At 37.8% G+C, this 24770-nt stretch overlaps 1 protein-coding gene across 1 annotated transcript in view; it reads right to left on the bottom strand.

Moving 5' to 3' along the window:
• The window catches only part of ENOX2 (ecto-NOX disulfide-thiol exchanger 2), a 208663-nt gene that overhangs the window by 178475 nt on the left and 5418 nt on the right, over window positions 1-24770 (bottom strand). The window contains exon 2 of the mRNA XM_011936985.1: window positions 4253-4396. The gene's annotated coding sequence lies outside the window, so the exon portion shown is untranslated. The remainder of the gene's footprint in view (window positions 1-4252; window positions 4397-24770) is intronic.

The raw sequence follows: 24770 nt of genomic DNA on the forward strand, positions 1-24770 counted from the left end.
TTTTTTTTTTTTTTTTCCCCAAGCAACTCCTTATATCACCACAGGACCAGTAGTGCTAGTACCAGCAGGAGTTGCTGCTCTCTCTTAATTAGTGGAAAACATTCTTAAACTATATCATCCTATCAGTTTCCCTTGGGCACTTAAGAAATCTCAGCTGTAATAAGGCAAGGATTCCATTAGGGTCAGGTTTTTTTTTTTTTTTCTTTTCCCACAAGCACCCAGATTTGATTTGTGCCTGCTCTAAGGGTGTAATTTCACAAATGTCTGAGTAGCCTTTAGGGACAAGTGAAGCTGTCAGTTGGTCAAATTCAGATACAAAGGCACAGTTTCGTGCAAAGCTCTACCGTGAAAATGACAAGAAAATAATAGGGAATATAAAGGCATAGAGAAAGCAATTATTCAATCAAATATGTGATCAAGCAACAAATATTTCCTGAGCATCTATTTTGTGTAAGACACCATATCTCTGCTAAGAGAGTTGGGGCCCTTCCAACAGAGGAGTTATAACTGAGTTGAAAAGCTAAAACATTATATATATATACATGCACACACACACACATACATATCTATATATATATATATATATACACACACACACATACACACACAAACTCATACACAATAGTTCAAGGTGGTCCACAATCAGTGTCGAGTGATTGATATGAATTTAATGACCAATATATTTCAGAGGTACAAGAGAACATTTCTAATTAAGATGATCCAGAAGGCTTCTTACAGAGGGTAGGACTTGTACTAGGTAGGCACTGACAGTTGGATAAGACTTTGACAAGTGAAGGAAGAAGGGGAGCATGCTGGAAAAGGGAAATGAATGGTATGAGCACGGTGGTGAGGTAGGTAAGCACAGTGTCTTCAGAGAAAGGTAGTGAATCAGTGCGGCTGAAATAGAAGACTTGTTTTGGGGAGTAGCACAAAATAGAAAGCTGAAGAGAGGAACCATGAGATCTGAGTTTGAAGGGATCCTCAAGATTATCATATCCAAGGCCTGCTCCTCTTATTCTTACCTAATTATTTTCACACAAACACAGCTTTCCCTAGTCTGCACCAATGTTTAACATACATTTTAGTAGTGGTTCTAGATTCCTAATAACTTTAGACACAGTAACTTCAGCATAGCAGTTAGAAATAGACTTTGGAGTTAGAGGCCTGGTAAACTACTTGCTAGACATTCAACTTTGGGTAAGTTTATCCTTTATTTCTTCATCTAGAAATGTGGGTAATAGTATACTCACAGTCAAGGGATGAAGAAAATGAGAAAGAAGGCTTGAAGGTGACAGTAAAGGAAGAAGAATCTGCGAAGTATATTACCAAGAAAAGCAAAAGTAGAGAGAATACAAAGAAGGGGGCACTGTTAATAGCATCAAATGAAACAGAGAGTTCAAGGTGGCTGCAACCTGCCAAAAGGCCACTGACTTTGACAATCTGAAGGTCACAGGTGACCTTTAAGAAATCAGTTTTAGTACAAAAGGAAAGAGGCAGTTTGTAGAAAACAGGAAAGGTAGGAGGGATGGGAAAGGAAGGAAAAAAGGATGTGTAGTGTGGAACTGGATCTGCAAGCGAATATCCCTCCCTCATCTGCAGGGATGGAGAGGGAGAGAGATGGCTTTGACTCAGTGGAGCTACAGGGCCGAGTGATGCAATGACTGGACATGTAGCTTGGAAATGAAATGGTTGGTAGCTCCTGTGGGAACTTCCAACCCTAGCTTTCCTCTTTGCTACAGTGCAGGGAATGATGACAAAGGAAGAGGGAAGTTGCTACTCATGAAATATCTTCCCTCTTCCTTTTGTCTAGTACTGCAGAGGAAGAAAATAATATTATAAAGCTATCTGCCTATTTACAATATCACAAGATTGCTGCTGAACAATTATAAAAGACTCCTTGTATACTAAAATCTCAGTAATTTGGACTAGGTTAATTTGGAATTTGTGGTAATTTAACCTGGGTTGGAGTTACCTTTGTCCTACTAACAAAGAAAAGGTTCTCTAAGCAAATAATGTGAACAAGATTTCAAGGGAGCTAATTTAGCCTGCCAGGGGCTTATTTCACCTATTTTAAAGAACATATTGTTTTTTAAGAGCTTCAGCATATTCATTATTTGAATGCAAATTGTTCTGCTAATTATAGATTAGCATAATCTACTGTTAAAATCCTATATCTGCAAGTTATTTTGCTCTCACTGAATATGCTCATTAGAAATAAAACTGCAATTCTTTAAAGTTAATTCACAATTCAGATTAATACATACTCCCTTTCCCCACCCTCATGAGTTAACTGCAGTTCAGGAGGTATTACCCTAAACTCGCACATCACTTAACATGAATACAATGGAAAAACTAGTAGGTGATCATAAAGGTCTCAGAGCCAAAAGACATGTCTTAAAGTTGATGTTCTAAATCCTGTGCACTCTATCCGTGGCAGGTTCCACTTAGAGCTGATTTAACTTTTACTTATACTAATCTGGCACATCAGCTTGGAGAGCTGGCTGGGTTTTGTTGTTGTTGTTGTTCTTAATTCAGTAGAAGGAGAAAAAGGGCTGCTACATGAAGGGACACTGAGAGGAATAAAAAGTGACTGTAGGCTGCAGAAAGGAGACAGGACATGTGTAAAACGTGGCTGTAATAACTAAAAGACCACCACGGCGTAGAACAATTTAGTGTAGAGGTAAAAAACCTAGTAAACCCTTAAAAATTTAAAAGTATTAGAGTGCAGTACAATAACTAATGACTGGAATTATGCCCCTAAATGATCAAGCAAAGTTTAAATTACATTGAATACATGTCTTTAAAAGACAGATGAGTTTATACACATATACGCATGTGGTTTATACTCATAATGCTGAACCTAAAAATGTGAAACACGTTGATGATTTAAAACATGAAATTTATAATATCATATAATAATGCTAATAAAATAGCAACATTTATTAAGTGATTACCGTTTGTAGGCACCATGCTAAGCACTTTACCTACATCATTTCGACTAACTGTCATAACAAATCCTAAGATATAGGCTTTAGTATCACTTTTACTTTACAGTTGAAGAAAGTGAAACTCAGAGAGGTTAATAAGCAAATAACTCCAGGCCACAGAAAGAGATAAAACCAGGATTAGAACTCAGGCCAGTTCCTTGGCTATACACCATGCCTTTCCATGCTCCAGAAAATAGAGCTCTCTAAGAATCACTTATTTCTTGAGGGCCACATATAACTAATGTTTTACTGTATTTTTATTTTCCAAACTCATATTTAACAAATATCTTTATTTATAAGCAGCAATCTATGATCTAAGAGTCAGAAATGATACGTTTGTAAACATGCTCCATTTCATAAGCTGAAAGTAAAAAGTAATAATAAAAAACAAAACAAAGAAAAAATGACGAACATGTCTGTTATGCCCATCCCCAAATCTCAGATGTTTCTATATACTACAGATTCTACTTCTAAATGAATAACCATGCAGAGAGATAAAATTGTAAAATATCAAATGATCAGTTAAGATCTGGCTCCCCTATTGTTTCCTCACTCCTTTTGGAAAAAAAAAAAGAAACATTAAGATGAGAATAGGCCAATGGGACATGAGGGATTGGGGTAGGAGAAATTGCAAGGGAGGCTAAAAGCTCAGTTGGGCTGTTATAGAGGGTTTAGAAGAATCTGTTTGCCAACTGTTCTAAGAGAATTATAACGGCATAAAACATATGTAGGCATAGTGGATATTGAGGGGAACAGGGGTAGAGGTGGGCAGATGCAAATATATGCAGTTATCTGTATTAGAAGCAAAAGTGAGGATGGTCTGCCACATGTACATACAAAGACGAATGCACAGTGAAACCATTCACTCATGCAATTCCTTCTACCTAAATCGATGCTCTTTACTCATCTCTTGTCTCAAGCCTACCAATTCTTCAAGGATGAGCTAAAAATGGCACTTCTGCGATGAAGTGTTCTATAATCCCTAAGGCAGAATTAAACTCTTCCTCATTTATGCTCTCATCGGTTTTTCGCCCTTTACACATTTGCCACAGCACTGATGATATTCTATCTAATTATCAGAGTTATTCGTGTATGTGCTTTTTCCTCCTTCAATCCCATAATGAATTCCATGAGGACAGGAGACTCTTTCTCATTTCTTTAGTTCCTACAAACCCTAGCATAGTATGTGACCTGCCACATACTAGGCTCTGGGAAAATGTTGACTCTGGCACTGGCTTAAGACAGTGCATTATCGCCTAGCTTACCTGAAGGAGTATTTGTTCTCTTTCTTTTCTTGCTTGATTCCCCTCCATTCTCAATGAGGCCTTCTGTGACCAGAGGGCCACTGGCACTACCAAACTGCAGGGGCTCGTTGTTGTTGGCAGGGTCAAAGGGCAGCTGGTTCAATCCTAAAGAAGAAAAAGAAAGCCAAAGTCCAGACTCCATTAAGGACTGGGATCGTCTCCAGATTTTATATGAGCCACTAGTGGAAAACCTTTTAAATCTTAAGAGCATAGGAGAAACAGGTGAATTCCTTAAAGACAGGTACCTTCTGTAATTTTTACAGATCTTTTTGGTAAGCACAGAATTAAAATATAAGACTGTGGCTCTGTCATTTGTAAGATCCCTCCTGTTTCTGTGGCAACTTAACATTTTTAGCCATAAGCTAGCAACTGTCTTCTACTTCCTCCCTTAAGGAGATAGGACCCTCATTAAATGTGACTATGGTTGGACCCACTGTTCCTTGTAAAAAGCTTGGCTTTGCATTCCTTGGATTATATCCTGACATTTTACCATTCTTTCATTACAAGGTATGTTGAACTGATGCAGATATAATCATCAGACTATCCTGTGTCAAAGTCACTTCTGACAGTAATATAGGGGGCCTCTAAAATCAGAAAACCATAACTCCATGGCAAATGAGAAAAGGAAACAAATATATAGAAATTGCAAGGGGGTTATTTAGTAGCTGGAGCAATGGGGAGTTATGATCTAGATTTTGGTAACGTTAATCTCGTTCTCTTCAAATAATATTAGAAGCATGGTCACTTTACTCGTCACTGCTGCACCATATAAAATGGCGAAAGGTATTTTCTACTCTCCAAGTCTTACACGGTTCAATCAGGGGCAAGCAGAGACAGTTCTTACTCCTCTGGCAGCAGCACCTGGAATTTCAAGTGTTTCAATTAAACTTCATGAAATGTGAAATCAAAAGCTTTTTTAAAGCCCAAAGTTAAGACATCTCCTGTAAGCCTTTTCTCCACTGGTTCTCTAATCCTATCAAAGAGGGGGAAATCAGGTTGGTCTGAAAGAGCAAACTCTTTTTTTTTTTTTTTTTTTTGGAGATGGTCTCTTGCTGGAGTGCAGTGGTGTGCCGACCTTGGTTCACTGCAACCTCTGCCTACCTGGTTTAAGCGATCCTCCTGCCTCAGCCCCCCCTAGTAGCTGGGATTACAGGCATGTGCCACCATGCTTGGCTAATTTTTCTATTTTTAGTACAGACAAGGTTTTGCCATGTTGGCCAGGCTGGTCTCAAACTCCTTACCTCAGGTGATCCACCCACCTTGGCCTCCCAAAGTGCTGGGATTACCAGCGTGAACCACTATGCCCAGCCCATAGATCATGCTTTAACTCCCAAATTTTCTATGGCCCATAGCTGTACAATTCTTGAGGCAATGTTGTAAATTGTCAAAAAAAAAAAAAAAAAAAAAAAAAAAAAACCTTGAAATCCAGTCAGCTAAAGGTCAATCAAGTTTCAATAAAAATGAATGCTAAGATTCTAATGAGCTGGCATGGTGGCTCATGCCTGTATGCCTGTAATCCCAGCACTTTGGGAGGCCGAGGCAGGCAGATCACCTGAGGTCGGGAGTTTGAGACCAGCCTGACCAACATGGAGAAACCCCGTCTCTACTAAAAATACAAAATGAGCTGGGCGTGGTGGCGCAGGCCTGTAATCCCAGCTACTTGGGAGGCTGAGGCAGGAGAATTGCTTGCACCCGATAGGCGGAGGTTGTGGTGAGCTGAGATCACGCCATTGTGCTCCAGCCTGGGCAACAAGAGCGAAACTCCATCTCAAAAAAAAAAAAAAAGAAATGACATAAATTATTATTTATAATAAAGAGTATCCTCTTGTTAATGTTTTCAGCCCACATAACAAGTACTGTTTTTCAGCAATCAGACTCCACTTGGATCACCTCCATTAAATGTCTTCTGGGACTTGTCAAACATTCTTCCTTACATCATGTGAATAACTAAGTGAAAGAATAAAACTTGCTTCTGGATCTTAAGTGAACTGTTCACTGCATCATATACATGTTCTACTAAATCCCTACAATGACTAGAACTAAAGAAACAAACATCAATTGCTATGTACTAAAAAAAAATTGAGATCATGACCAAGACTATTTAAAAAGAAGACTGGATATTTATTCCATTTACAAATGAAGATTCTTCTTGTACCTGATTAGTCCCAGAGTCAAATATGATTAATATACTAGTCCAAAACTTTTCTTGGAATTTCTGCAATATACTGATCAAAACAAGTTCCATGGAAGATAGAATGGCATAGTGGAAAGATCCTGACAGAAGGAGATTCAAATCCTGGTTATCCTTTACTAAGTGATAGTTTTTGGCAAGTCATGTAGTCTCTCTTAGTCTTGGTTTCATAATGTGTAAAAGAGAGTGATAACACACCTAAGGCTGTGGCAAAGATAAACAAATACATATTTATGAGAATTACATAATTCGAAGTGAATTAAAACAAACTTTTCCCCTATAAACTTGAAAGCTCTTCTAAAAAGGAAACTTCCCTCTCTCCCTCCCTCCCATAATTGTATTATTGGTGCCTAGTACCATACCTTGAGCACCCAAATGAATTAATCCTTAATTGGATGGGGGTAGATGACTCATTCTTTTAACCCATGTAATTAAAGACCTGACAGCTGATAATCAAGAATTAAATGCTACAACTTAAAAGTTCTGATGCTGATTATATCAACATTACATAAAATAATTAGATTCTAAATGCATCTCCGTCATTTCAGTACTATACTGCAGAATGGTAAAATGCTGATGAAAATGAATGTTCAGGGATTAGGAGGTTCTGATTAATGATGGTTAATGAGAAAAACTTCTTATTTTTGTTTTGCATTTGATAATTGTACAGAATAATATATTAGTCCATTTCCCTGACTTATTAAGTAGATGACTGAGGATTTTCCGGATCTGCGGAGCCACAAGTTGCAAAAGGATGTTAATAAGAGTACCTAACTCACAAGACTGCTAAAAATATTAAATGAGATTATATATGTAGAACATTCAGCATAACGTCTGGCACACAGTAGATGTTCAATAAGTATTAACTACTACTATTATAATATTGAATTTCCGTTTTTAATTTCTAGTTACTGATGTGCAATGTGAGGAGATTTTTCTGAATCTGCCCTGATCCAAGGATATACCCTGCTTTCTTCATTGAACCTTTTCATTCCTGTTTGTACCTTTTTCTAAAAGTTGAAGGAATCCAGGGGAAAAAAATCTAATGAGTTAAAGGTGTTCAGTCATAGACATCTTATTATAATTATGCTTGCCCTTTCTTTAGACCCATATGGTAACCTTAGGGATATAGGCATTTTATTAATCACACTAATTTACAGATTTCTGGCACCAAATAAGACTGAGATTTCAAGTACTTTCTGTGTATCCACCTCATATATGATCCAGATATGTGAAAATCATGACAATTCAGTACATTTCAGGCCTCATTTTTTTATAGAGAAAGATCTCATATGGAGGGGGAACATCTCACTCAGTAAGCTGACTCGCTGAACACAAACCCATATTTTATATCATCCAATACCCAATACAGTCTCCAAAGATTTGTAGTTCAAGAGCAAGGATGATAGAGACAGCAAAATCCTACAACACCAGTGCTTCCTAGCTACTTTTACTGTTTTGTTTCATTCCTTCCATAAGACAGCACCAAATAAACCAATAAGTATTTAAAGGGTCTTTTTTGTGTCATGTATATATGACCCAGGTCACATGCTATTTTAAGTAAACTAGCCCCATTAAAATTATTAAATATTAAAAAAGAAAACCACCACTTAAATTCCAAGAATTCTTATTGTTGAAATTTCAATTATGACATAAATGTAAAAATACTGGCAATTACCATATTGTAATCCTCACCCAAACTACAGAATTTATCTTTAAATCTCTTACAGAAGCAATTTCTACCATTTTTTCTAGATATGATGAAACTGAAAAAAATCAGATTTGGAAGAAAGTTTTGAGGTTATCTAGTTCATTCTTCTATGCAAGACAGGAATTTTATCAATAGAATTCCTGACAGGCCTAAATCCAGGGGCACTTCTTAGCCTGGGACCCATTCCTTGCTGGGCTCCTAGGCATTCAGCTTGCTTTTAAAAACTACCACTTACTCTATTTTGGGAGTTCCTTTTATTTCCATAAAACAGCTTCTTGCTTATCTTACCTAAAATGAAGACATAGGATGTCTAACTTTTAAAGGTTGCTACTGATAATCACTGTAAGAAAAACAAATGAGAGAGTAACAGATAACTAACAAAGTCAGAAATTGTTCAAAGTCTTATGCATTCCTCACAGTTCTTGCCCTTTTATTTCTGAGGATAAATTTAATAAAACCTCTTACTTCATTCATTTGTTTTCCTCACATCTCCTCATCCCTCCAGCCCACAAAATTTACGGTTTGTCCAAAGGGAAGCACAAATTGTTAAAATAAAGACAAATAGGTAATAAACACGGGTATTACAGATTTCTACTATTTCTGTATCTTATGTTCACAATAAACAAATCCATGTGGTAATGTAATCTCATCTAAAACCAAGGTTACTGGTGTAGACAGCTGACCAGCTGTTATTTCATGTCATGTTGAAATGCTGATTATCTGACTCCATAACACATATAAGGCTGCTTTAGAAAGTATGTATATTGGGAAAGAGTGGGGGTGGGGTTCCTTAGAGAATGACACTTCTCATCTAATGGAACTAGGGGGTTAAACATCTCAGAATGAAGTGTGATTCTCAGTGAATACTCCAATCTGCAGGTCAAGGAGTTCACACGCAATGTTATGTCTGCCATACAGATGCAAATGATTCGTGGGCTTTGAGGAAAGCACTAAAGAATTTTCATGATTCTTGTGTGAGAAGATCAATAATCTCTTTGTGCCCAGCTGCTGTAACAGTTACTGTCACAATTCACTTTACATAGCTGTCCACTATCAGGTCAAATTAGGACCAGCCTTCATGATGCAATCTAACACTTTTAATGATTGCCCCAGGTTGTAATACCAAAATGTGACCCTGTGAGTGTATGCCACTTTTTATCTGCAGCTGTGGCTCAGAGACTGTATAACCCTAGCGAAAAGAAACACAATTCCACCCTGGATTAGTTTGCTTTAAAAGAAAATGGCTAAAATCTTGAGAAATCTGATAAATTCAAATTAAGGCAACAATCTCAACACAGAAATTGATGTTGAAAAAATAAATATCAGCACTTGGCAATAAGAACAGTGTAGCTAATTTGTCTATAAAACAAATTTCTATAACCTAATTCTTATTTTCCAAATGACTTCAATTTCAAATCGGATATGGGACTCCATGTTGGGAGATGAGGGTCTCCAAATTAGTTTTCAATTCAAAACTTTTGGAGAAATAAGGGATTAAGATAATGGCCAGGCCCTTCATGTTCTGCCAGGTGCTTTTGTAGGATTTATCCATCTCTGGAGGCTCCTCCTCACTTTCTTTTTTTTTTTTTTTTTATTATACTTTAAGTTCTAGGGTACATGTGCATAACGTGCAGGTTTGTTACATATGTATACTTGTGCAATGTTGGTGTGCTGCACCCATCAACTCGTCAGCACCCATCAATTCATCATTTATATCAGGTATAACTCCCCAATGCAATCCCTCCCCCCTCCCCCCTCCCCATGATAAGCCCAGTGTGTGATGTTCCCCTTCCCGAGTCCAAGTGATCTCATTGTTCAGTTCCCACCTATGAGTGAGAACATGCGGTGTTTGGTTTTCTCTTCTTGTGATAGTTTGCTAAGAATGATGGTTTCCAGCCGCATCCATGTCCCTACAAAGGACGCAAACTCATCCTTTTTTATGGCTGCATAGTATTCCATGGTGTATATGTGCCACATTTTCTTAATCCAGTCTGTCACAGATGGACATTTGGGTTGATTCCAACTCTTTGCTATTGTGAATAGTGCCGCAATAAACATACGTGTGCATGTGTCTTTGTAGTAGAGTAATTTATAATCCTTTGGGTATATACCCAGTAGTGGGATGGCTGGGTCATATGGTACATCTAGTTCTAGAAGCCAAAATTGACAAATGGGATCTCATTAAACTAAAGAGCTTCTGCACAGCAAAAGAAACTACCATCAGAGTGAACAGGCAACCTACAGAATGGGAGAAAATTTTTGCAATCTACTCGTCTGACAAAGGGCTAATATCCAGAATCTACAAAGAACTCAAACAAATACACAAGAAAAAAACAAACAACCCCATCAAAAAGTGGGCAAAGGATATGAACAGACATTTCTCAAAAGAAGACATTCATACAGCCAACAGACACATGAAAAAATGCTCATCATCACTCGCCATCAGAGAAATGCAAATCAAAACCACAATGAGATACCATCTCACACCAGTTAGAATGGCCATCATTAAAAAATCAGGAAACAACAAGTGTTGGAGAGGATGTGGAGAAATAGGAACACTTTTACACTGTTGGTGGGATTGTAAACTAGTTCAACCATTATGGAAAACAGTATGGCGATTCCTCCTCACTTTCATTCACCCTTCCTGCTTCCTCAGTCTAGGCCTCAAAACCTCTGACTCCACATTTGTAGCTCTCACTACCCAGCCATTCCACCTGCTACTTCTGAGGAAATATTTACAATGTCCAAAAGAACTGGACTGCAATATTACTCTTCAGCCACAGGGCTTAGCAGCCAAAACAACTGAACAGTGCCAGGTCTTAACTGATGTCAAACAAATGAAACCTACTTTGTCAATTTCATGAGTTCCAATATTCTAACCGGTTTAGCTGAAGCAAGGGTAATTGTATGAGTTACAATTAATGGGTAAGTAAAGGTAATAAGGTAATGAGGAAGAAGTGAGAAAGAAAAGGGAAAAGTCCTTTTTGGAAGCACTAAGAGGCTTGCTTGAATGGTGGTACACAAACTTTCAAAGCCTAATTTACCTTTAAGTCGCCATTTTCAAGGTGGGATACAGGTCATAGACCAATTTTCATTGGCAGTGATCCTTCAGCAACTTTTAATGACTCCCCAAACTACTTGATCATGGCACTAAAGTCTCTCATAACAAGGCCGCATCCATTTCAGGCCTTGTCTACCACTATGCCCTAGCTTATACTTCTACCCCAATACTTCTCAGATTTTTTAATGTGGACATGTGTTCCCTGAGGAGCTTGTAAAAGTGCAGATTCTAATTTAGTAAATCTGAGTTGTGGTCTGCTTTTATAAGTTCCCAGATGATGCTAATCCTGCTGGTGTGGGAATCACACTTTGAGTCAAAAGGGCTGGCACTCAAGCAAAATGGGACTACAGCATTCATTGAATCCATCCAGTACTTTCCTACCTCCACACCTTTGGCTCACACTGCTCCTCCACCTGCTTCTTAATTTTCAATATTTAAAATATCGTTCTTCCTTTAGGGTTTATCTCAGATGCTATTTCCTTCATGGTGTCTTTCCTTATTTACCTCTACCCAAACCAATACATACACAGCAATAGAGGGGGGAACTACCCATCAGGGGAACTACTATTCATTGGTTGTTTAGAATGTGTTCGTTTACAAACATTATCCCTTTATTTTATTTTCTAATTACTATTCTTATTTTACAACAAGGAATGGGAAACTTACAGAGTTGAAGTAAATTTCTCAAGGTCACACAAGGAATTCAGGCTTTTTGTTTTTCCTTTTTGTGGTGAACAGGGTCTCACTATGTTGCCCAGGCAGGTAATTCCTGGGCTCAAGCTATCCTTCTGCCTCTGTCTCCCTAAGTGCTGGGATTACAGGCATGAGCCGCCGTGCCTGGCCTCAGGCTTTTTCAATTATAAAATACTAGTCTGACTCTCCTTGAATGTTAGCCTATACTTTTCCTGAGCCTTTTAGAACATGCCTTGTGTTACAGTTCTTTGGGTATTCTGTCTTAGCCTACCTTCCCTCCTGCCTTACCCCACTCCCACTTAGTGGTAAACTCCTTGAGGACAGACTTTACGCCTCAGTCATTTTTTAGTCTCTCCTCCACCAAGATGTGGCACAGTGCCTTGTACTATATTGTAAGCACTCCAGAAATGAGTATTGAACTGAACTCAGCTACAATTTGGGATATAGCATGGATAGTCTCTGACTTACGATGGTTCAACTTACGATTTTTCAACTTTATAATGTGAAAGTGATAGACATTCAGTAGAAACCATACTTCTCTTACCATGCTGAGCAGTAGCAGTCAGCTGCAGCTCTCAGTCAGTCACAAATTTTTGACTTATGATATTTTCAATTTTCAATGGGTTTATTGGGATGTAACTACATAATAAGTCAAGGTGTATCTGTAGTTGTGTTTCCCATCCCAGGCACCAGCTGACCTGCTGCTGGAGCTGTCATGAAAGGAAGAAGGAAGTAAGGTTTATGGGTTCCTTCAGCATTCCCAGTATCTTCTTCATCTTAGGATTCCTGAAGCCTGGGGAGTGGTGGTAGACAATCACATGCTCCACTCCTAATCTTGTATCTGCATAATTTCATTCTCTTTCTGAGGGGCAAAACAGACCTTCCACTGACCAAGACCCTTAAAATAGATCCCATAAATAGATCTTCTGTTAATCGTTCTGTGTACATCAGGTTACATGTCCCATTTTACAAACTACAGTTAAGAAAAGGCAATCTCTACCCAGTCTACCATTGATGGGCATTTAAGTTGATTCCATGTCTTTGATATGTGGTACACATACACCATGGAATACTATGCAGTCATAAAAAAGAATGAGATCATGTCCTTTGCAGGAACGTGGATAGAGCTAGAGGCCATTATCCTTAGCAAACTCACACAAGAACAGAAAACCAAATACTGTATGCTCTCAGTTATAAGTGGAAGCTAAATGATGAGAACGCATGGATACATAGAGGGAAACAACAGATAATGGGGCTTACTTGAGGGTGGAGGATAGAAGGAGGGAGAGAATCAAGACAAATAAATAAAGGGTACTATGCTTAATACCTGAGTAATAAAATAATCTGTACAACAAACTCCCATGACATGTTTACCCCTATAACAAACCTACACATGTACAGCTAAACTTCAACATTTTAAAAAAAGAAAAGGCAATCTCTGGAGATGAACTATCCAATACAGTAGCTGCTAGCCATATGTAGCTCTTTAAATTAATTAAAATGGAATAAAATGAAAAGTTCAGGCCAGGTATGGTGGCTCATGCCTGTAATCCCAACACTTTGGGAGGCCAAGGCGGGTGGGTCATGAGGTCGGGAATTCAAGAGCACCCTGACCAACATGGTGAAACCCTGTCTGTACTAAAAATACAAAAAATAGCCGGGTGTGGTGGCGGGCATCTGTAATCCCAGCTACTCAGGAGGCTGAGGCAGGAGAATCACTTGAACCCGGGTGGCGGAGGTTGCAGTGAGCTGAGATCGCACCACTGCATTCCAGCCTGGGCTGACAGAGCAAGGCTCCATCTCAGGAAAAAAAAAAAAGAAAGAAAGGAAAAAATGAAAAGTTCAGTTGCTCAGTTGCACTAGTCACATTTCAAGTGCTCAAGAGTTACATGTAGGTAGTGGCTGCTGTATTGGACAGCATAGCTATAGAACATTTCAATCATCCCAGAAACTTCTGCTGGACAGTGCTGCTCTGGAGTTAGATCTGCATTCAAAGCCACATCTGCAACTTACTAGGTGTGCCACTTACTAAGTGTGCCACTTACAAGGTGTATAAAACAGGTCACTTGATCTCTCTCAGACTGTTTCTGCATTGTAAAATGGGGATGATAATGCCCCCCTTACAGCAAAGTGAGGAAAATTAAATAAGGGATTGTTTGTTTAAGGTCTAGCACATGTTGGACGCTAAACAAACGTTAACACCCTTCTAACCCAATGGGGGGTTTATATAAATTTGCCTCAAAAATGGAATAAGAACATTTGAGTAGTGTGGCTCCTTTGGCCTCCAGGCTACAGTCTATTTACAGCTTGGAAGATGTTAGCTTTGTATTCCTCTTCTAACTTACTTTTTCTTAATAACACAAAGCCATTAAAGTAAATCATGAATAAATAATGCTGGGAGTAGTCAGTGATTGCTCTTTGCTTGGACTCTGTTAGGAGACCATATTCATCACTACCTTGAACTTTCCAACATGAAAGAACCACATTTTCCCCTAACAATGGAAATGTCTCCTCCCAAATCTTTCAGGAATGCTCTGTTCCATCTGGTACTATCAGAACACTCTAGCAGTGACACTACAGCTGGACTAGAGAAGTATCATTTCTCTCTAAATCCATATTTTCCTATACTCGGAATGTTCTCTGTGTTTTTCCTGTGGGGTTGACATCTCCCAGGCCTGGTAAAGGGTGAATTATTCGAGAAAAGTTTGAACTAAATCTGTTAAGGTGTTTGTGTTCCGTGAGCAGAAAAGCAAAATACATATATCCAACTTCAAGAAGAAGAACACTTCAGGACTTTTTCCCCTGTCCAATTTAAGGCTTGGGAAACACAGCAAAATCACATTCCTCATTGAAAACAAAGTTCAAAAAAATGTTGATTTGATAGAACAGTTCAAAGTGACAGATGGTAGATGGGTGATCTATCATTTTCCTTAGAATAAAGTCTGTCTGGCAGTCTTCAGAGGAACTGAGAAGAGAAAGCCTTATTTTGCTGTAGTTTAGCCCTGGGAACAGTTACAGCAGCTACCCTTTCTCTCCACGTCTTTGGAGGTAGGGGATTGGAAAGATAGTGATTCATCAGTGCCTGCTTTGAGCTGGCTCTAGGCCATGCTGTAATTCCTGTTGACCAATTTTCCACCTGAGTGACAGGAAAAGGGCAGGTTCCTAACACACTGACCATTAGGTTATCTGTTGAGTACTTCCCTGAGAATATGCCCAGAGGTACTCTATTATGGTTGTCTCTGTCTAAATAAAATAAATAATTGCAGATTTCAGAGCCTGAGGACAGAGAGTTGTTCTAGTATTGAAATTGGAGTCTATCTTGTCAGATCTGTAATGAGGTCTTCCCTTCAGGCTGATTGATTTCATAAAGCTGAGGCAATTATCAAAAGCAAGCACAGTTCTCCCTGCAGAAACCACTCCACTGGTTTTGAAAACTAGCTTGTCAGCCAGATCTGGTCAGAAGCCTAGGCTGAGCCAGCTCTTTCAGTAGGAACAGTTACTACACACAGAGAACACGAATTTCTGCTAATAGATTATTAAGATGCCAGTAAATAAGTTGTAAACAAGGTTCAGCAAAATAATTTCACACGCTGTGAGTGAATGAAAATTGAAGTTGCTGTCAAATAAATCTGCATTTTAGTGTAAGATGTTTTGAAGGAGAGAGTGAGAGCTTGTCTTTTGGTCTTTGGAGAGTTAATTTTATCAATTAATGCTAGAAGGATATTGGTATCCTTTAAGACTGATGCACTGCATGAATAACATTTGTATCTTTGCTTTTCCCAAAATGTACACACTAATTTCACCAGATTTCCTTTCTTTGTTTATTCAGCCTTCATTAACTATTTATCCAATCACTATGCTACAATTTTAATTACCTTCTAATTAACCAATGATGAGTTTGTGATTTAGCATTCCCTAAAGATAGAACTACATAAATATGGTCAATCTTCATTTACATATTCAAAATTTTTATCCTCCCTCCTTGCTCCCACCCCATTAATTTTGCTATGCTGTGTCACTAATGTTCTGGAATTATGCTTTCTGCATTCCTAATCTCTTAGCCCCATTTGGGCTAATTTTTCAAGAATGTATGAGAAATAACCCTTGCTGTTGGCTATGAAATTAAACACACAGGAGCAAACAGAGGTTCTTGTAATATGTTAATGCATCTTTAAAGATCCATATTTTTCCTATAACAGTTCCTCCTAGGAGTATCAATACAAGGTGTTGACAAGTGATTAACTCCTTTAGAGAAGTCCCTGCCTAAGCTGAAGTCAAACCTACTACTAGGAAAACTAGAATCTGCTCCTTGAGAAGTCAGCATGACTGTAAAGGAGAAAGCCTGCAAAAAATAACTAATCTGTGTCTGAAACAACTCCTACCATTGCTGTTGTATAAAAAAAAGTAGAATCTTAATTTTGCTCCAGTCTAGATTTTAATTGAGGCATTCAATACATATAGGAATAAACAAACCAATAAATTAATATTGACTGATAGTCTCTCTCTTTATTTGTCCAATTCATTCCAACAGTTCTGGGTGCCTTGACAGTACGTAAGGCTTGAGAATTTTAGGACTTAATAAGATAGTCTTTTTTCCTCAAGAAGACAACAAGCAGAAAGAAAGGCAGATACATACAAAGAAAATCTGACCCAAATTATTGTACCAGCTTCAGCTCTTGCCAATTCCCCTAAGTACCCTTTGCTTCATTCATGCCAAAATTCTCAAAATTCCGCAAACATGCTAAGCCCTGTCATGTCTGTGTGCTTCTGTACATACCATCTCCTCTGCTTAACATATAACTTTTCCTTTTTCCACCTGGAGAACTTTTATTCATCCTTCAAAACTCTGCTCAAATGTCACCTCTTCAGTGAAGTTTTACCTACCCCCCAAAAGCTTTCTTCACAGGAGTACACAGAGCCTTATCAGACCACTTATGGTAGGATCTTAGAGTTCATTCTAATATTTTTGTGTGCGTGCATGTGTGTGTGTGTGTTCTGGGTGGGGTGCTGTCACCATCTGATTTGTGCCTTAGAAAGATCACTCATATGGCATGATGAAGGATGCACTGGAGGTGAGAAGACACCGGAGGCAGAGAGACTAGTTAGAAGAAAACCATAATGATACAATGAAGAGATGACAGTCACATGAACTCAGACAGTGGAAGTGGGATGAAAAGAAATGAATGGATTTCAGAGATATTCAGGAAATATAATCATCTGGATTTCATGTATAATTGGATCTGGGAGTTGAGGAGAAGGGAAGAGTCCGAGATGACTCCATGAAAAAATTCTTAAGCCAGAGTCCCAAAAATCCTGCAACATTTGTGGGTTTCAGTATGAGAAAAAGCACAATCCAATGGAAGCATATCCATAAATCCACGCTCAAAAATAAAACTGCTTCCAATCTCTATTTACCATGGCATAAAGGCTGCCAGGAAACAGCAGTAAATGGCTTACACTTGACCTTTACTAGGTATTCTTAACAAACCTTGTCAAAAGATATCAATTCATTCAGAAAAAGAGTGTAATTGTCTAAGAGGCAGAATAACATAGTATTGGGATAAAGATGGGGAACAGCATTTTCATAATAGGTCTCAGACTTGGTTTATTTTGTCTATAGCATTCACTGACAAAAGACAAAAGTGTTTTTGAAGGTCAGAAATACTTAATAGATTCCTTTGCTTTCTCCTTTCATCCTTCTCCCTTCCCTCCTCCCAAACAACTCCTTAAATTTTTATTAGAAAATCTTAACATTTTAATAACAGTATTCTTTTTGTTATTATAGTCTGTTGGATTAAGCTAACAATTCTCCTTTTAACAATACTCAAAGAAAGGTTTCAAAAATTAATTCTATGTTGTTTTTCTCCCTGCCAAATAATATAGCAATGTAATTGTCTCCTGGAGAAGAAGCACTCTAATCATCTTTAACTTTAAAGTAAATTCATTTCAGGAAGATGCTCTGTGACAAACAATTGACAGGGCAAATCAGGGCTCCTAGGAGATTGCAAAGTGATGGATTGAGTTGAAGAGAACGCCACAGCCGAATTCAATTCCATGAACATTTTCAACTTAAGAGTGTCTCTGCAACAAAATAGCGCTGCATGAGAGTTAAAATCATGTTACATTACATTGTGGGAGGCAGGACTTAAACACTGCACAGATTCTTAACACCTAAGAGTTCTAGGCACTCCAGAGGCAGCAAAAGTACAAGCCAATTTATCTGATTAAAAAATAGAGGAAACTATTGTACCAGGCAAAATCAGACTGTAAAAGCATAGTAACTTTCCAAAAAATTCCTTTAAGAAGCTGAGATCAGAAAAGACCAAAACATTCTCTCAATCCAATTGATGTCACTAGGATCTTGGAATGGGTCTCAATGCCAAGGTTACTCTTATTTGGAAGATCACTTCAACTTTCATTCCCTTCCTAATTGAATCTGTCTCCATCTTCCATTGTGTTTGTTCCATTATTATTTTTTAGACTCTCCTGCCCCGCCCCGATGTTAGGCTTGGGGAAACTCATCCTTTGGAGACAGATTTGGATGAGTAAATTTACAGGCTTGACGAATTTACAGGCTCAGAATTTCCTGGAAATTGGCCACTTGCCTGAGATGATAGGGGAAGGAGAAAATGGAAGAGCAGGTGAACTAAGGGTCTTAGTTGAAAACCTGACCGAGCAGCTTGGCCTCCTGAGCAGATGCAATAATGACCACATAGCAGCAGTGCAGAAGAACAATTCTACTTAAATGTCCTTTCTTTGGGCTTTTAAAAGGCAACTGTTTTCTTTGGCACACATGTGACCCAAATCTGGTTTTCTACAAAGCAAAGAGAGGCAGAAAAGGGCTCCCATGTTCTGTGTGTGTGTTGTTGTTGTTTTTTAATCAGTCTACTTGCTTGCCTCAACCCAGTGTCCAACATAATATATTTGTCAGGAGTGTCCCTGGAGGAGATCAAGACTTTAAGGCAGTGTGTCTTATCCCTGGCTACACATTAAATTCACCTGGAGCATTGAAAACAAACAAAAAACAAAAAAACAAAAAACAAAAAAAAATTTTTTAAATGCCTGGACTCCACCACCAGAAATCCTCATTAAATTTGTCAGGGTGGAAGCTAAGCATCTAGTTTTAAAATGCCACCAGGTGGCCAGGCATGGTGGCTCACACCTGTGATAACAGCACTTTGGGAAGCCACAGCAAGATGATCCCTTGAGTCCAGGAGTTCCAGACTGGCCTGGGCAACATAACAAGATGTCCATCTCTACAAAAAGTAAAAAAAAAAAAAAAAAAAAATTTTAAAAGCCACCAGGTGATTCTAATGTGCAGCCAGAATTGAGAGACACAGTTCTAAATAGTTTTCTAATTTAAGGCCAGAAAATGAGTATTCACTGCCCAAAGTTTATTTTTATTTTTTAAAGTTAAAACCAGGTAACACTTATAAGGTAAGTTAATTTACTCTGTACCTGCAATCTGTAGGGAAATGTATTGGTTGTGTGGTATAAATATGTTAGACTTCAACTTGTCCAGTTTATGATACTTTTATGAAAAATGAGATTCTCTTTTGGAAAGGAATATTAGAAGGGTTACTGGAAAAACAAAGAACTGAAATATTGGAAACAAACTTAGTGTATAATTCCAGGATTAAGTTCCTTTCCTTACTTCTAGAAGAACCAGATAAAATACTTCAGAAATATTGTGTCTGTTTTCTTACTAATCTCCAGGAGAAAGATTCCAAGTTGCCCTTGGGGACTGGCTTTGAATCTTATAACCCTTGGGACTCCAGGCCACTCACCCCTGTCCTCAAGTAATCATTCATTTATACCAGTATGTGTACAATGTCATGAAGAATATCGGAAAGCACTGCAACTATAACACCACCGGATAAAAATCACACTGAATGTGGTTTGCTGATGTCACCTGTCACCTCAGTGATTCCACTGAACTTTAGAAAGGATCTGGTAAAATATAAAAAATGCAAAGGCACAGTTAAGTATTGTGATCGTTGAGTGTCAACTTGAATAGATTGAAGGATACAAAGTATTGTTTCTGGGTGTGTCTATGAGGGCGTTGCCAAAGGAGATTAGCATTTGAGTTAGTGGACTGGGAGAGGCAGACCCACCCTCGATCTGGGTGGGTACCTTCTAATCAGCTGCCAGTGGACCTAGAATAAAGCAGGCAAAAGAACATGGAAGCAGACTGGCTGAGTCTTCTGCTTTTCATCTTTCTCCCGTGCTGGATGCTTCCTGTCCTTGAACGTCAGATTCCAAGTTCTTCAGCTTTTAAACTCTTGGATTAATATCAGTGGTTGGCCAGGGGCTCTCAGGCCTTTGGCCACAGACTGAAGGCTGCACTGTTGACTTCCCTAACTTTTCAGGTTTTGGGACTCAGAGTGGCTTCCCTGCTCCTCAGCTTGCAGACGGCCCATTGTGGGACTTCACCTTGTGACCATGTGAGTCCATACTCCTTAATAAACTCCCCTTTATATATACATCTACCCTATTAGTTCTTTCCCTGTAGAGAACCCTGACTAATACAAGTGTAGTGGAAGAACAGGCCATAAAAACACAGGCTCTGGTCTCCGCTCTTCCATCAAATAATAGGGTAACCTTGGGTGAGTAATTCTTTGTCAGTTTCCTCAACTGAAAAATGAGTTGAACCATGTGATCTCCCAGCTCTGACTTTAAGATAAAGAAAGAAAAGCTTAGATGGAAGACATCCATAAAAGCATGAAATAAAATCAGTAATTAATAGGGGCAGAAAAGGAGAGGAGGGAGAGCCGAGAGAACCTTGGAAAGATGCTTTCCTAGTACCACCTACACAAAACTTATTTAGCAGGTAGTACATGATTTAATAGTAGTACAGTTAAGGCACCCCCCCAAAAAATTAAAGTACTTCCGACACTGCTCCAAAAACAAAGCCTCCTTAAGAATTTTGCTAATTATAAACCAGAACAGGTAAGGAAGCACAGAACAGTTTTTTTAAATGATATTTAAATACCAATATATCTTCTAAGTAACTTGCCATCAATTAACATTATTTACAGAATAAGCATTATGCAACTCAGAATAAGAGTCTAATGCTGAAATGCTAAAAGTATGCCCAGTATGGTAGGAATAAATTACCCTAATTGACCAAAGCCACATTCACATGTGAGACATTTCAAAACACACTGATGTAATGACAAAAATTCCTATCTCTCTCTGCCAATGTTATAGGAATTGTTATTAAAGCCAAGCATGGTATTTGTGTACACATAAGAGCAAGCAACAATTACAATCTAGAGGTTTTTAAATTTAATCTTCTTTATTTATTAGTATTGTTATACAGCAATGAGTATTCAAAAAAAAAAAAAACTAATCAGCGTGTATTATGCAACAATCAGACAAAATACTCCTAATCCTCTGTCATTCTTTTTCCTTGGCCCCTGGGTACTCATTAAAGGTTAATTTATTTAAATCTCTTCAACATTCATTTCAATCTACTTTAATAAACTAATGAATCTTTGGAACTTTGCCTAATCAGCTTATGTTTTCTATTTTAATATATCTACAAAATGTCTTTTTTTTTAAACTCCTTCTTAATAATTGTCTTCCCTCTTGGAGATAGAATTGTGCTTCACTGACAACCTGATTTGTACATTTGGTGACACATTTACAACCTCATCCAGCACACCGGGAATAGCTGTGGCTTGCCTATTGTTCTTAAACATAGTTACATTTTAGAGGATAGTGAATTGATTTGTGTTTAGTAGTATAATAATCCTCCAAATTGAAATGGTCATTTTACAATTCAGTAAGAGTGACAATTACAGTAAAGAAAAGCTTCTAATAACTTTGGTGCTTGTCAAATGCTATGAGGGTCTATCAGTGAAACAACTCCATTCCGGTTCTTGTAAAACAGAGCAATGTATAGTACATACCGTTTGGATTGGCAAATGTAAGTGAAGTCTGGAGATGTCTTCAAATGAATAGTACAATCAAAATGGCATCTAAAATGGTTCTTTACAATCTATCCAACCACTATGTTCAATACATTTTGTTTAATGGCAACTTTGAGGAATCTTTCACATAACTATCTTTCAGTTGAATATTCTTACGGTGGTGGCAATGGTCAGGGACTGCACACCACCCTCTACACCAGAATGCCAGAAAGTCTTGGTGTGCTAGCACATTATTTCTAACTACTGCCTTAACAATATCTGACATCATCCTAGAATAACATGGCTTAGCAAGTGCTTCCACAATATCCCTATGGTGGGGGAAGGTATTAATGTTGTTGGTTTGTAAATAAGGAAACTGTAGCTCAGAGAAGCTTCTGTATTTCCAAAAGGTTATAATGTGAATATGTGGAGGAGCTGGAATCTGGATTTTTGGGCTACAAATCTTTCCTCCTGTACCATCATGTTGCCTGCAGGGTTGTGTTGGGATAAATGTTTTTACTGATCCATGGCTCACCACTGATTAAAGAAAAAGTGTAAATGTTACCTTTAAAATGTCTTGATGAGGAACAAATAAAATTAATTTAAAATATATTATGATAAATTATTCAATATAACATAACTTCCTAATATCATAATTCATTTGGAGCATAACCTTACATAAAAGAGATGGAATTCTTAATTTTCAGTTTTATTTTCTACACAAATTAATAAAAATAATAAACTTATTCCTCACCCATGATCTGAATTTTAGGTAAATTTCTAATGGAAGTAGATACATTGTCAAATGTTTTTAAGTTATCACCTCCGATTTTCCAAATAGAAACTCCAAGAATTACCTTTCAGATTTCATTGTTCATTCATTACACATCTGTCCACCCATTCATTCATTCATCCAATCATCCAAATGACATTTACAGAATGCCTACTTTGAGGCAAGCAACAAGTCAAAGGTGACTCTATCCGAAGCTCCTGCTGCTGCTTTACTTCCCTAGACTATGAACTCCTTGAAGACAGGGGATACTATTATTCTACACAGGATATAATCAGTTCTATTTGCAGAAAATCACTTAAATACTTTTTTGACAGTGAGATTTCTGGCTCCCCCTGCCGCCCACATGCCCCTCCAGACATATGGGAGCTAGAGGAAGAAATAGCAGAGTTTGCTTATCAAGTCTGACCTTTGGATAATGACTACAGTTCTCCCATCTGAGCTTGCTGCTGTTCTGCCTTGTGGTCAACAAAATGATTTGGCTCAAAATGGCAATTTATCTGTTGCTGTTTCCCAGATATCCTCTAGCAAGCTACATTATTTTTTTTTTAATGGTTGCTTCTGCCCTTCGGCATAGAGGTGAACTGTATCACCAAATGTATTGTCTTGCTTGATACAGTGAGAAGTTGGGGTTTACAGAAAAGATGCAGATAAACATGAAGCAGCTGCAAAAGAAGAAACATTCATTTAGTGCTATGACTAAACAAATGCTTGACTTTATTATTTTAACAACAATAATTTATATTCGGAGACTGCTATTATCTTTTCAACTCTCCTTCACATCCACCTCACAGCTACCTTGTGAGGTGACCAGAGAAGGCATTATTATAGAGTTAAAATACGGAATTCTAAAGCTCAGAGATGCTAAAGTGACTTGTTTAAAGTTCCTCAGCAAGCCAGTGGCAGAGTTTGGTCTCCCAACTCACACTGCAGGGATCAGGTTTCTCTATTAGGGGTCCTAGTCAACAGGAGAGTTGCATTTTTAAGAATTACTAGGAGCCATGAAGTCCATTGTTTCAGTTTGTACTATTGCCAAGTTAATTATTTAGAAATGATTTATTAAAAACAAGAAGTGAGGAAACCATCATACTAAGCAGGCAATTCTGGAGACTTCTTTCAAGCAAACTGGGCCTTACTGTAATCCTTCCAAACTGAACATTGATTAAGCTCAAAAAGTTAGTATTTAAATAAACAAAAGCAATGGTAAAAATATTTTGTCTGTACTAGAATTCCTTGTAGTTCTGCAAGGATGGAACCAGTTATGCCATGATACACTTTTTATTCACAAAGAATGAAGGCATGAATGGGTATTACTTATGGAACATTTCTGTGGTTTCTAGACTCCTTCTAAAATATAAGAAAATGAGCTTTATGCATATTTGGTACAAAATATTTGTTGGATCATGTAATATTTTTAAAAGTGAATAATTTATAAAATCCTAGAGGGTCTTCTGATTTTTATTATCATTTAATATTTAATTCTACAAAACAGAATTAAATACTTTGTTTTGAAAATAGTTTATTAATTGCATTTCTTCATCTTTCTAGGCCTCATCTTCAAGATTACCTGGGATTTTATTAACTGATTTTTCTAAGCCTCTGGCTTCTTTCTTCCTCATTGTAAGTAAACCACAGGCTATATTACACACATATGTTTTGTTAAAATACATGTCACTTCCATTGCTTCCTGGACCACCACAAAAGAGAGCCCTTAGTGATCCAAGTCAATTCACCCATATTTAAAACCTTTTACATTTCAAAAACATGTATTATAACATGATTAGATCTGTACTTTATAAATAAGCCAGAAAGTGACATATGTGGCTTAATTACCAACCCCAAATAATTAGTGTTGGAGCAAAAAAAAAAAAAAAAAAAGAATTAAATGGAACACAGCCCAGTCATCCTAGCAAAAGGGATTACAGATAGGAGCTGGAATAACTTTGGGAGAAGTCAAACATATATAAGAGGGCTAATGAATTAAAAAGTTATTATAGGTAATTCAAAAGAAAAAGAAAAATGCTGACTACTACCAAAAAAATTCCACAGCATATTACTGAAACTGCCACATCAAATACTTTAGCATACCCCTCCCTAGGGACGGACAGAAGTTTGCTCG

Source organism: Colobus angolensis, unplaced genomic scaffold, assembly GCF_000951035.1.
Source record: "Colobus angolensis palliatus isolate OR3802 unplaced genomic scaffold, Cang.pa_1.0 Scaffold159, whole genome shotgun sequence".
NCBI classification, from domain to species: Eukaryota; Metazoa; Chordata; class Mammalia; order Primates; family Cercopithecidae; genus Colobus; species Colobus angolensis.